This window comes from Dendropsophus ebraccatus, chromosome 6 (assembly GCF_027789765.1).
Source record: "Dendropsophus ebraccatus isolate aDenEbr1 chromosome 6, aDenEbr1.pat, whole genome shotgun sequence".
Lineage (NCBI taxonomy): Eukaryota > Metazoa > Chordata > Amphibia > Anura > Hylidae > Dendropsophus > Dendropsophus ebraccatus.
Window position 1 is genome coordinate 32,126,982 of NC_091459.1, and position 13,918 is coordinate 32,140,899.

A 13,918-nucleotide genomic window follows, 5' to 3' on the forward strand; every position below is an offset into this window, starting at 1 on the left:
CCCTCACATAGTAATAATGCCCTCTGTGGCCCCTTGCAAAAATAGCACCCCTCTGTGCCCCTTAAAGAAATTGTGTTCTCCTGTGCCCCATACAGAAATAATGTCCCTTTCCCCATACAGTAACAGTGCCCCTGTAACCCCATACAGAAAAAAACACCCCTTGTGCCTCCCTACAGAAATAATACTTCCTGTGCCACTATAAAACTTACCCAAAATGACTAAATTCCCTCTCTCTGCCCCTTGTGCCTCCATACAGAAATAATGTCCCTTTCCCCATACAGTAACAGTGCCCCTGTACCTCCATACATAAACAATACCCTTGTGAACCCATACAGAAATAGTACCCCCTGTGCCCCCATACAGAAATAGTACCCCCTGTGCCCCCATACAGAAATAATGCCCCTTTCCTTCATATAGTAATAGTGCCCCCATACAGAAATAGTACCACCTGTGCCCCCATAGAGAAAAAAGTGCCCCTTGTGCCCCCCTACAGAAATAATACTCCCTGTGCCACTATAAAACTTACCCACAATGACTAAATTCCCTCTCTCTTTGTCCTTGATTTACATAGGCTGCCGGTTTTCACAAGGACTGGTTGTTAGGGCAAGCAGGATGACATATCCCTGCTCTGCCTTTGTACCTGATTGCATTTTTGACCAGAGTAGGCAGTTAAGTAAAAAAAATAAATAATTTTTTTTTTTAAATCAACTGGTGTCAGAAAGGGCCAGAGATTTGTAATTGACTTCTGATAAAAAAATCTCAAGTCTTACAGTACTTATCGGCTGCTGTATGTCTTGCAGGAAGTGGTGTATTCTTCCCTGTCTGACACAGTCCAGAGCAGTAGCAAATCCCCATAGAAAGCATCTGGAATTTTTTCAAGATTGTAAAAAATTCCACTTACTGCAGGACAGACAGCAGCTGATAAGTACTGAAAGACTTGAGATTTTTTTCAATAGAAGTAAATTAAAAATCTTTGGCACTTTCTGGCACCAGTTGATTTGAAAGAAAATATTTTTGCTGAACTATCAATTCATCAAAACCTAACATCAAAAAACAAAACTAATACAGACCCTGTCCACAAAATGAATGAAAACTCAGACTTCAGACTAGACCCTCTAAATAAAGACAGACCATATACCAAACCTCTAAACAAATACATATTTCTGATACCAAAATTCATATCCTAAACCATGCTTTCTAAAATAATACAGATTATAAATAATTCATATCACAGATCAAACACTACATTGAATCCATACCTGATATCAAACCATTGGACCAGGATCTAAAATGCGCACAGTCACAAAACCCTTCAACTAACCTCCCCGTCAGTGCAGTTTCCACCAGACACATAAAATAACTTAAACTACACCAAAAGACGATAGTGGAGAACTTAAACCCAATAAAATTTAATTACTCATGAATTTTCTAAATTTGACAAGTTTATTTAAATCCATCACAGAAAAACAACAACACATTAAAAGAAAGATCTGGGAGGTGGGGACCACGTTACTGGGACAGGATATCTTAAAGTGTTAGTGCATCCATATAAATTATTATGTAAACAATGTATTATAATTTATACAGCATGAAGTGTATAAGTACAAGCTGCAAGTGCCATTTGCTACTGTATGCTGATCAGAACCATATGTATACGGATATAAAAAACTGATACCGATATATGGTTCAGGTCCCAGTCTAATGGCCACCCACCTCACACTCCAATGCCATTTCGCACTGCTTCGTCAAGGACGTCCTGATCGTATGATCGTTATTGCGTTCGTCCTGTCGTTGCCACTGTGTTTGCCGCTACTGCGAACGACTGAATGACGTCTTATTCCATGCGAACGATGTGCAAATGATCAATGATAAAAATAGGTCCAAATTCTATAAACATTGAAATCGTTGGTCGTTTAATCGTCGGTTGCTATTACACTAAATTAAAATCGTTCAAATCTGAACGATTTAATTATTTTTCTAACAATAATCGTTCCGTGTAATACCACCCTAAGCATGCTACTGTAAGACCATGTCTCTGAGAACACCTTAACATGGTGACATGGTACACTCTGTTTGATCAAATCAAATAGTTTGCTAAGCTCCTCAATTTTTAATATCTATAGAGCAGGTTTTTATCATGTGTACATTGGGGAGAGTATATACGGTAAGCACTTGCACCTGTAGGTTGCTGTTGCACTTTTTTTTTGTTTGTTTGATAATTCTCCTCATCTGTTTTAATTTGGATCCCACTCAGGAGTTTATCTTGTGGACCACAATTACAAAATGTAGTTCTGTAGAATATTTATATGCTTTTTCCCTAAGGTTTACCATACTTCTTATCTCCCTAAGATAAGATCCTCATTTTTTAATATCTATAGAGCAGGTTTTTATCATGTGTACGCTGGGGAGAGTATATACACGGTAAGCACTTGCATCTGTAGGTTGCTGTTGCACTTTTTTTTTTTTATAATTCTTCTCATCTGTTGTAATTTGGATCCCACTCAGGAGCTTATCTTGTGGACCACAACTACAAAATGTAGTTCTGTAGAAAATTTATAAGCCTTTTCCCTAAGTTTTACCATATTTCTTATCTCCCTCCCATACAAGGTTAACATATTATTTACCATTTAATCCCGTTTAGCCCCTGCACTTTATTGTAATTATGAAATATTTTCGGAAAACTGTTCTTGTAGTGATCTGAGAAATGTTCACTTAATTTTTTAAACACCGAGCCTTGTAAACATAATAAAGAAATGTGCAATGGTTGCATAATTTTATTTGGGAGAACAAAGGAGAGATCTGTTAATTAATGTGCTTACTTACTCACACGTTCAGTAGTCTATGCAAAAGACAAAAGTTGTCATTTCCTTCACCGCTAATTATGTCGGTTTATTGCTGCGGACCTCCAACATGCTAACAAGCTGGGACGCTGTTTTATTAGAATTCACTCTGCTCCGCCATCCTATGCATATTTATTATGCCAGAGAATGGGATTCTCTTCTTCTATCCTTCACTAATTTAAAAGAAGATATCCTCGATGAAATGTATTCAAATATTTTGACATTTTGCTTCACCTCACTTACAGAGCAGAAATTGTTTCTGACAGTTATTATACAGTATGGAATCCTGCTGCTTCCTTCTGCTAGAGCACAGGTTCAAAAGACGAGAGAAATTGCGTTTTGTTCAAAGAGTGAATATCTTGGCCCAGAAATAAGAACACTGTCAGCTGTGATTCACCGAAAGTTTAGATATGATCAGCTTTCAAACTTAACATGTACTTGGTCCTTCAAGCTGAGAAAGACGCAATGTTGGAAGGTTTGTCATTCTCTTGCTTTTTTAATGTAAAATAAGGCTAAGCACAAAAGCTTTATTGGGACAAAGCGACATTTAGCCAGTGCATTTAATATTGCAATTATAAGAGCCAGGTATTTACAGGGTTAATTCCCAGTCCACGACCATGATATGTATTTGTTGCTAAACCGGACTTCTATTTGTCAGATGCTGAAAGATCTGAGGGCAGTTGCTTTTCAAAAAGACTTAAAAGAAGGTTTAGCACCAGGTAATTTTTTTTTCTTGAAAAGACTAAATTACTCCGTGCAGTTATACAAGAGTCATGGATCCGCCCAAGGGCTTGACACATAACATGGGACTTATAACCAAATAAAACATCACTGGCAAGAGATAAAAAAATTATCAAACACCCTTTTCATCTCATTGTTGCTCCAATTGTTCGCACTGCATTGATTCATCAGGGCTCATTTTTATTCTCTTTCGAGTGGAAAACTGTAGGGCTGAGTTTTTAGCGGGTCTGGTTATAAATATACATTGGTGGCATGAAATTTCAAATTTGATAGGTTTACATCAGATTGTCAGCAGACTGTCACTAATGGCCAATAAAGAAAAATAAATAAAATAAAAGGTATATTTATTATTATTTTATTTTTTATTTTTCAAATTAATATCTTGCTACCGTATTTTTTGGACTATAAGGCGCACTTAAAATCCTATAATTTTCTCAGAAATTGCAAGTGCGCCTTATAGTCCAGTGCACCTTATATGTAAATTAATTCTTCACTTGAGTTAGGGTAAGTTCAAACTGAGTAAATCAGGCGGAACTCTCCACCACGGAATCCCGCCTGCTTCAGTGTGCCATAGCCTGTCAATGCTGCGCTGCGCCTTACAATCCGGTGCGCCTTATAACCGGGTGCGCCTTATAATCCAGTGCGCCTTATAATCCGGTGCACCTTATATATGAACCTAGACATTTCAGCAGGCGCTCTTTGGTAATGCGCCTTATAATCCGGTGCGCCCTATAGTCCGAAAAATAACAAGAGTGATAGTAGAGCTATGGCATAAGTTAGTGGGACTATACATACATTACTATTCCAATTCTTTTTCCAAATTGGAATTTCCTCTTGCAGAGTAAACAATAGCTAGTGAGAAACAAGGCATCCAAACTTAAAATCTCTTCTTGCTCAGCTCCTGAACTTGCTGGACTCCAAGCTCCTTTGCTCTTGACATTATCTGTTTGTCTGTTGAAATTCTAGACTTGTTTTCTTATAGGAAAAAGAGCAAAAAGCAAAGAAAAATGGGGAGCGATCTCTTTACAAACCAACTAAACTGCACAGAAATGTTTTATAGCAAGTTCACTCACTTCTCGGAGGGAAGATGGACCTACTCCCCCCCCCCCCCTCCGAGAAGTGAGTGAACTTGCTGTAAAACATTTCTGTGCAGTTTAGTTGGTTTGTAAAGAGATTGCTCCCCATTTTTCTTTGCTTTTTGCTCTTTTTCCTATTCACCTGTGCCGGAGCTGTTTGGAGGTATCCGGAGGGTATAGCAATCCCGGCTGAAATCATTTTGAACTATTGCTGGCCATTATACAACAGTGAGTGGTGGGGAGTCACTACTCACCAAGTGTAAGTGAATTTGTTTTTTAGGCTATGTTCACACGTCATAACAGACCGGCCGTTCCGTGACCCCAGTCGGGTCACGGAACGGCCGGTCTGTGCCCGGATCATCACGGCCGGTATTTAGAGCTTCCCATAGCACGCAGTGAAGCGAGCGGCCGGAGCCGCTTGCTTCACTGTGTGAACTGACAGGTTTTTCTGCGGCCGGAATTCTCTAAATTCCAGCCGCAGAAAACTGACATGTCAGTTTTGTTCCGGTGCCGCATGAGCTCCCGGCCGGAGCGTGTACGATGTGTTTACGCTCCGGCCGGGATCCCATTCAACATAAAGCTATGTCACACACCGCAAAACTACGGCCGTAGTTCTGCGGCGAGAATTGCGGCCATAGTTTTACATTGTGTGAACATAGCCTTATACTGTATGTATTTTTTTGAGTTTGTGGACACATATCTCGCCGCTCCCAATGTATTTTTCCTGTTTTACTATTTAGACTTTCTTTCTAAAGTCTAAGGACTTCCTATATAACTTCACTTTTCCACTTCCTTCTTACAACTTTATTGTGCTCCTGCTTTGATCGAGCCAATTTTCGTTTTTGCACTTTCATTTTTTTTCCTCCATGTTTTTATCAAAAGGCCAAAGCACTTGCATTTTTTCACCTACAGACCCATATGAGCCCTTAGTTTTTGCAACACCAATTGTATTTTGCAATGACAGACTCGATATTTCCATAAAATGTGCTACAAATCTGGGGGGAAAAAAATAATTGTGCGGTGAAATAAAAAAAATATATATATATATTTTTTTTTATTTTGGGGCGGTTTCGTGTTTACGCTGTTCACCTTATGGTAAAACTTGCATATTATCTATGTTCCTCAAGTCAGTATCATTACAACGACAGGCAACTTATATAACTTTTATTTTATTTGACGGCTTTTAATAAATTAAATTATTTAAAAAAACTAAATGTTCTTAAAATTGCTCTATTACCATCCTTATAACACTTATTTTTTGGTCTATGGGGCTGTGTGAGGTGCCATTTTTGTGCTATGATCAATTTTTATTACAATTTTTCTGAATTTGATGTTATCAAAAATCAGCAGTTATGCACTTTTTCATTTTTTTTTACACCTTTTACCTTGCTTGATCAGGAATGCTATAATTTAATAGTTCGGGCAATTCCGCATGCGGTGATACCAATTATGTTTATTTATTTTTTTTTATTTTTTTTATGGGAAAAGGGGGTGATTTAAACTTTTATTATGGTATGGGATTTTTTTATTAATAAAAAATATATTTTTTATTTACACAGTAACTTGAAGTCCCCCTGGGACTATGATTGCTGCACTGATATCTCATAAAGATCAATGCAGTAAATATGTACTGAATTAATCTATAAGATCAGTGCTCAATTATTATAGGCTGATGGAGCCCATAGTAATCAAGCGCCAAGCTGAGATCAGCATCATTGTGGCACTATGGTCTGGCCCGGGCAGCGCGGATCGCCACTCCGTGATCGCATATACTTCTGTCTTACCCACTTTTCATATAACTGATATCTGTGTGCCAAACTATGGCAGACTAAAGAGCATGTATATCTTCACCATATTGCTTATACCTGTGTAAAGTAGATTACTGACTTGAACTTGTTACTGCTATTGTTACTGCTACTGCTATTGGACTTTAATTCCTACCACAGACAATTACATAACTCAAACAGAGTGGCCTGCACTTTCTGCCTATCTGAATCTTCCAGAAAACCTATGGGATCTGCTGAGCTAACTTTTTGTAGTATATATGTAAGTCCTTATATAGCATTATCATAAATATTGACAAGGATATTCTTTTAGGAAACGTTAGCACTTACCAACATGTCAGTAATTTTTAAAATGTTTAGCATTAGCATTTAGATTTTTTAGGGGATCAACAGTTGCAGTTTTAAGTTTCTTCATGTAGGTGAAGAATATTTTGTAATTTATTTTACCTTCTGTTGCAATCGTTCTTTCTGATGCAACTTTTGCTTATTTTATAAATTTTTTTATACAACATATTCTCCTGATTAGTATTTTCTAATGCTTCCCCACTACCTTTCAGTAGTTTCAGTAATCACATTTCTTTTTCTGTACCCCCCCCCCCCCCCCACCCAAAAAAAAACAAAAAAACACTTTGGGGGAGAAGATTTATCATAGGGTGTAAAATTTAGACTGGTGCAAACTGGCCACAGCAACCAATCACAGCTCAGCTTCCAGCTCTGGTGAATGGAAAGAGGAACTGTGATTGGTTGCTGTGGCCATTTTGCACCAGTCTAAATTTTAAACCCTTTGATAAATCTCCCCCTTTATCTTTTGTTGGGTCCTCCACTAGTCTTTTATTACTGCCAGAAACCTATTTCCTTTGTTGGACCTGCAGGTTTCTGTTTTCCAGGTAATATTTAGGTATTCCTCAATAATAATGACTTAGCTGCCTCATCTATTTGTCTTGGCAGGGGTTTTTCCACTGCTTTCATTACTTGGAGACTTGTAACAGTCTTTCTACCCAAAGAGCCTCCACATTTTTGTCACATATATGCAGAATGGGTTTAATGCAGGATTTTACAAATAGGCAAACCCCCATATTTTTAGTAGAGATGAGAGAACCTGCCGGATTTCTGGTTCGTACGAACCAGAAATCTCGGCATCTGACTCCCGCTGTCTTACAGCTCCGTGCAGCAGGTGGATACAGCCTAAGGAACGCCTATAAAACTGGGATACAGCCTATGGCATAGGCTGTATCCCAGTTTTCTAGGCGTTCCTTAGGCTGTATCCACCCCCTGCACGGAGCCAGCAGACAGCGGGAGTGAAATGCCGAGATTTCTGGTTTGTACAAACCAGAAATCCGGCAGGTTCGCTCATCTCTAATTATTAGTACAGTCCTTTCTGAACAGTCTATAATCTTGTAGATTAACTGCCCAATCATAACTATCATCCCTGTCTTGCTTACCCCTAATATATTATATTCTCCCAAATGTTTAATTCTAACATGCCAAAGTCAGCATTACACCACTATCACAGGCTCTCACCAATACACTCCAAGAACAACATAACCTCTCTTTAAAGTGGAAAAAAATACAAGGAACCCTTCTTTCCTCTCCATTAGAATGGACATAAAGCCTAATTGTAATCAAAAGAAAAAAATTTCTATTTTCTATTCTAATTGTCTATGAAAACCACAGATGGCATTGACAAGGAGGGAAATCAAACAGCACACACTGTCGTTGTGTGTGTGACACATCCTACACATAAAGGGGTGTGGGTCTCATGGAAACCATGTAAAAATTTTATTTAAGGCCCTTGAGGGAAGCCCTCCCAAAATCCTTGGCGGTAGTGACAAATTAATTACAATACAGTCTTACTGGGATTTGAATGTGCACACTTTCAATCCTTTAAAGACGACCTATCTAGGAGAGGGCAAGTGTGGTAGCCCTGGCAAACGAGGGTACATTTAGGAACGTGCTGGAAATAGGAAATAGTTAGCAAAAACAGACAAACGTATGAACACAATAAACTGTCCTGCGACAATTTTTAGCTAACAGGAACTAAGCCAACACTGGTGTAAATAGTATACTATTGCACAGCGCAATAAGGTGTCCTGTGACAATTTAAATGTAACACGAAATAGGCCAACACAGGTGTATACAGGAGAATTATACACTGCCTGCCTGTCTGTATAAGTAGCTGATGTCCTGGTAGTGTATGCACTGAGCTATAGACAGAGCTATATTCTGTGCTGTGTTATAAAACGGGTATTCCACGGGAATATTATCGTTCGCACAATCGTTAACAATAAACAATCCAAACGACCGCTATTGCGAAAGACCTGAAATCGTTCACCCATTTACATGGAACGATAATCGTTACTTATGATCGTTCTTGCGGTCGTCTTATCGTCACCATTGCTTTTGTCACTACTGCGAACTACTGAACGACGTCTTATTCAATGCGAACGATTAGGTCCAGGTCTTATTAAACGATCAACGATTTCTCGTTCGGTCGTTAATCATTAACTGCTATTCAACCGAACGATTATCGCTTAGATTAGAATGATAATCATCCTGTGGAATAGGGCCCTTAGCCCTAGCAAAGGCTTTTGGGGTCTTGCCTGTCTAAAATCTGTGAAATTCCTTATTGTCCCTACTCCAAGATCTCTCCCTCAACTTGTCCTGCAACAATTAAAATGTAGGAGCAAATAGACCCAATGAAGCCTATTCACATTAAACAGTAGCTGTCTATCTGTGAGATAAGGCCGCTGATGTGCACATAGCCGGCCTATTCACTGTCTATTAAGAGCTATATGCTGTGCTGTGTAGTGTATTAGCTCTAAGAAGGGCTTTTGGGTCTTACCTGCCTACAATCAGCTAAAATCCTCACTGTCCCTACTCCAGGATCTCTCCCTCACTATGTTCAAGGTGGCATCTGATAACTAGCAGCAGGAGCTGAGTTCTTATAGTTTGAGGTCACATGAGTAAGCCAGCCAATGTGTGTAGATGCTGTTCTCACCATGCCTGTGTGCTCCTAGGGCCCATCACACCCTCCCTGCATAGTTATTGGCTAGATGTTGGCAATCATGGTGGGAGGTTTAATGAATCTTTACTGCATTTTTGTTTAGATACTTGATCAAAAACAAATATATGGAATTGTGTAATATTCGATAAAATAGCTACTTGATGAAGTACTACTCGCTCATCTCTAATAAGGTTGTCACATACTTTCGAAGCTTAATCTTACTTCTGGATTCTATTTGAATCACCAAAAATGTCATAAATAGGGTCTTAAAATTGCCGTTTTATATTGTTACATGATGAAACTGGCGGATTATACTTAAATAATAATGCCCATGTCAAACCGTTACCATCTGCGGTCTCCATTCTGTATTTCAAAAATAAGACGATTTTGTCAAAAAGGAATACTCTCACTTGCCAAATGACATTAGCACTATGCTTGCCCCGAAATCGAAATCTTAAACTTGGAGAAATTGCTTTACTAAATTTTACAAAAGCTAACATTAAGGCCCATATGATCATTTGGCAAGTTTGATCATTCATTTTAGGTCCACATTTGTGAAGAAGAGAAGAAATACAAAAAATAAAAAATAAAAGGATGTGTGCTTTAATACATTGTTAGTTTAGCGGTTCCCAGGCTATGTATTCAGATGCATCCTGCGGTGAGATTAGAGAATCAATTTGAGTTGGCCTTAGATTGAGCTACCAAGTGATTTGTCATTTGTGAAATCTCTTTTTACATTTCAGAAATTACATTTAACATAACTTTCAGAAAAAGCCTTGAAATGTATTTTAACTTCAAACTGTCCTTTTTCTAAAAGTTGGTATATTTCAACAAAAGATAGTTTGAGGCTGTGCGGAATAATTTGTAAAGCCAAATACGGCCAACTATATTGTTCGCATTTCTCTTTTTTAGAAGTTGTACTAAAAAATGTAAGATGGAGAACTAACAGAATTTAAATGACCTGTCTTTCAATTTGAAAAGCTATAAAGATGCTAGTTCTTCACCCCAGTAAGAAGATTCAATTATGAAGCTCTTTATATTCATGCTCCTTCACACAAGTGGATACTTTTTTCCCTTGGTATCATTTTCTCAGCAGGAGTTCTACCTTGACAGAAGTGCTGTGTTTCAGTGCCTCTCATTAAAAAAAAAAAAAAGACGCTACATAGTAGGATTTTAGATATAGGTACTAAGTCAGGACCTAGATGTGCCTCTTCCATGTAGGGAGGATTGCAGACATACAAAAGTCAAATTCAAAGCACCATTTAGCATCAAATAAAGCTTGGCAAAAAAATAAAATACTGACTGACCTGGCCTGCTGGCACATAGTGTAAAGTCAACCAAACAATCATCAGAAGGTTAACAGTCCAATTTGATTATCTACTGGGGGGTCTGGTAGATCCATATTCATTTCTGGTGTCTGTGTTACTAAAACACTGCCGTCAGGTGCCGTCACATGAGTGATAGAATGATATGCAGCTAGTACCAGATCTATCAGTTCCCGTAAAAAAAAAAAGAATAAAAAAGTAACAGCAAAATAAATTAAAATAATTGTTTGAAATATATTAGTAGTAAAGCATGGATTTCCCTCAGTATTATGGGGACGGAGTTCCTTCTCCTCTGAGAGGGACAGATTTCCTTCTTCTCTGAGAAGTACCAACCTTAAAGATGAGGAGTAGAGATGAACGAACACCAAAATACTTTTTACAATACTGAAGTGCACAAGTAATAAGAGACTTCAGTATTTAATCAGGGGCCCCCTGGTTAAGGGTACCTGGTAATCTGAAAGTGAAAGTCTGGCTCTCCCTGGGGGCCAGACTGTGTTCTGTTGATGGGGGGAGGGAGCAGGGAAATTATACTTAAAGGGGTTGGCCACTTTATAGTAAAATTGTTCAGTGTAAAGCAGGGGTCTCAAACTCAATTTACCCGGGGGCCGATGGAGGTAGAGTCTGGGTGAGGCTGGGCCGCATCAGGGTTTCCACAAGAAAAACAAGATAGCAACCCTCCATATCCACTCCCCTACAGTCACCACATGCTGCTGACTGAATAGTACCCCATATAGTATCCAATCTCAATTATAGTGTCCTATATAGTATCCAATCCCCCCATATAGTGCCCCACATAGTATCCAATCCCCCCATATAGTGCCCCACATAGTAGCCAATGCCCCCATATAGTGCCCCACTGTAACGCCTGGAGTAGTGGATCCACTGGGCCGACACTAGCGATGGCACAAAACCGCACCAGGGAGTGGAGTCTAAGGGGCCGCTGGTTTTCACCACAGCCCGCCGCAAGGCGGGATGGGCTTGCTGCGGCAGGTGACCCCCAGGTCGCTACCCCTGGTTTGGTTGCTAGTGACAGCAGGCGAGGCGAGGCAGGAGCAGTAGGCAGGAGATGGTGCTGGCAGAGGTCTGTAGGCGTAACCGCAGGAGACAGGCTGCACACAGGAGCAATGGGGTAACAGAGGAGCAGGAACCAGGAACGAGGACTAGGGACCAGGTAGCGGACAGGAATCAGGAACAAGGACTAGGGACCAGGTAGCGGACAGGAATCAGGAACAACAGGGAGCTGGGCCAAACGCTATGGGAAGCATGTAGAGGCTCCAACACCTGGAAGGGGGCAGGGCTGGAACTTATAGGGGAGTGATTAACATTCAAGCCAATTAGGAGCGCACTGCCTCTTTAAATCTGAGACAGCCGGCGTGCGCGCCCTAGGAGGCGGGGACACGCGCGCCGGCCGGCACAGTGACGGGCAGGAGCGCGGTGAGGTGAGGCGCCCCCCCGGGGCCGAAGCAACAGCAGCGCCGGGTCCCTGCATATGGACACCGGCTGCTGCAGAAGCGGGAGAGAGGGTGCGGCGGCGGTCCGGAGCACGGGACGCCGCCGTGCTCCCTAACTCCCACATAGTAGCCAATCTCCCCATATAGTGCCCCACATAGTAACCAATCCTCCCATATAGTGTCCCACATAGTAGCCAATGCCCCCATATAGTGCCCCTCATAGTAGCCAATGCCCCCATATAGTGCCCACATAGTATTCAATGCCCCCATATAGTGCCCAAATAGTATCCAATGCCCCCATATAGTGCCCACATAGTAGCCAATTCGCCCATAAATGCCCCACATAGTATCCAATGCCTCCATATAGTGCCCACATAGTATCTTATGCCCCCATATAGTGCCCACATAGTATCCAATGCCTCCATATAGTGCCCACATAGTATCTAATGCCCCCATATAGTGCCCACATAGTATCCAATGCCTCCATATAGTGCCCACATAGTATCTAATGCCCCCATATAGTGCCCACATAGTATCCAATGTCCCCATATAGTGCCCACATAGTATCCAATGCCCCCATATAGTGCCCACATAGTAGCCAATGCGCCCATATATGCCCCACATAGTATCCAATGCCTTAATATAGTGCCCACATAGTAGCCAATGCCCTCATATAGTGCCCACATAGTATTCAATGCCCCCATATAGTGCCCACATAGTAGCCAATGCCCCCATATAGTGCCCACATAGTAGCCAATGCCCCCATATAGTGCCCACACTATCCCACGTGACCCCCCCACACACTACCCCACGTGACCCCCCTACACACACTATCTCACCTTACTCCCCCCCTACACACACTACCCCACCTGGCCACCATCCCCACACACACACACTGCCAACCCCCCAGCCTTCCCACCCCCCGGCCGCCATCCCCTGGGTTACAATAGAATACTCACCAGCTTGGATCCGCTATCACCGGTCGTGGGGCACAACTGCCGGGTGACGTCATTCCAGCCCGTGTAGACTAGAGGCAGAAGAGAAGCGCCACGGGAGCGTGGAGCCGCCACGGCCGTCCATCCAATGAATGAGGGGACGGATGACGTCACTGAGCAGCGTGTCCTCAGCATGCTGTACGTCCGTGAGAGGGGGAGAGAAGGCAGTGCTGACGCAGTGAGTGCCGGGGCAGGGGGGGATGTTCTGGGGGCGATCGCTGTCTGGTGTCGGCACGCCTCCTGTAGTTTGACGTCGGTAGGCAAAAGATACGGGGCAGTGACTTTCCTGTCCGGGGAACTGGCCCCGAATCTTAATGCCTAGAGACGTCACTGGGTTGGGCCACATATAATGCGGGACACTGGGTGAGGTGGGGGCCGCAAACTAGTGTCCCGAGGGCCACAGTTGGCCCGCGGGCCGCGAGTTTGAGACCCCTGGTGTAAAGTATTAGTAACTGGACTTATTATACGTACTGACAACAGCTCCTTGTGTGCCTCATAGAGCTAAAATCAGACTCCCCTCCTCCAGGCTGTGCTGCCATGCTCTGTGGTGAGTCTGTCCATAAGATGGCCAGCATGGAGGAGCATGTGACCATGCCCCGCCCCCCAATGTCCACACTGAGCCTGGGTATGTCTATGGTGGACACTGGGGGCGGGGCATGGTCCCATGCTTCTCCATGTCGGCCATCTTATGGACAGACTTAC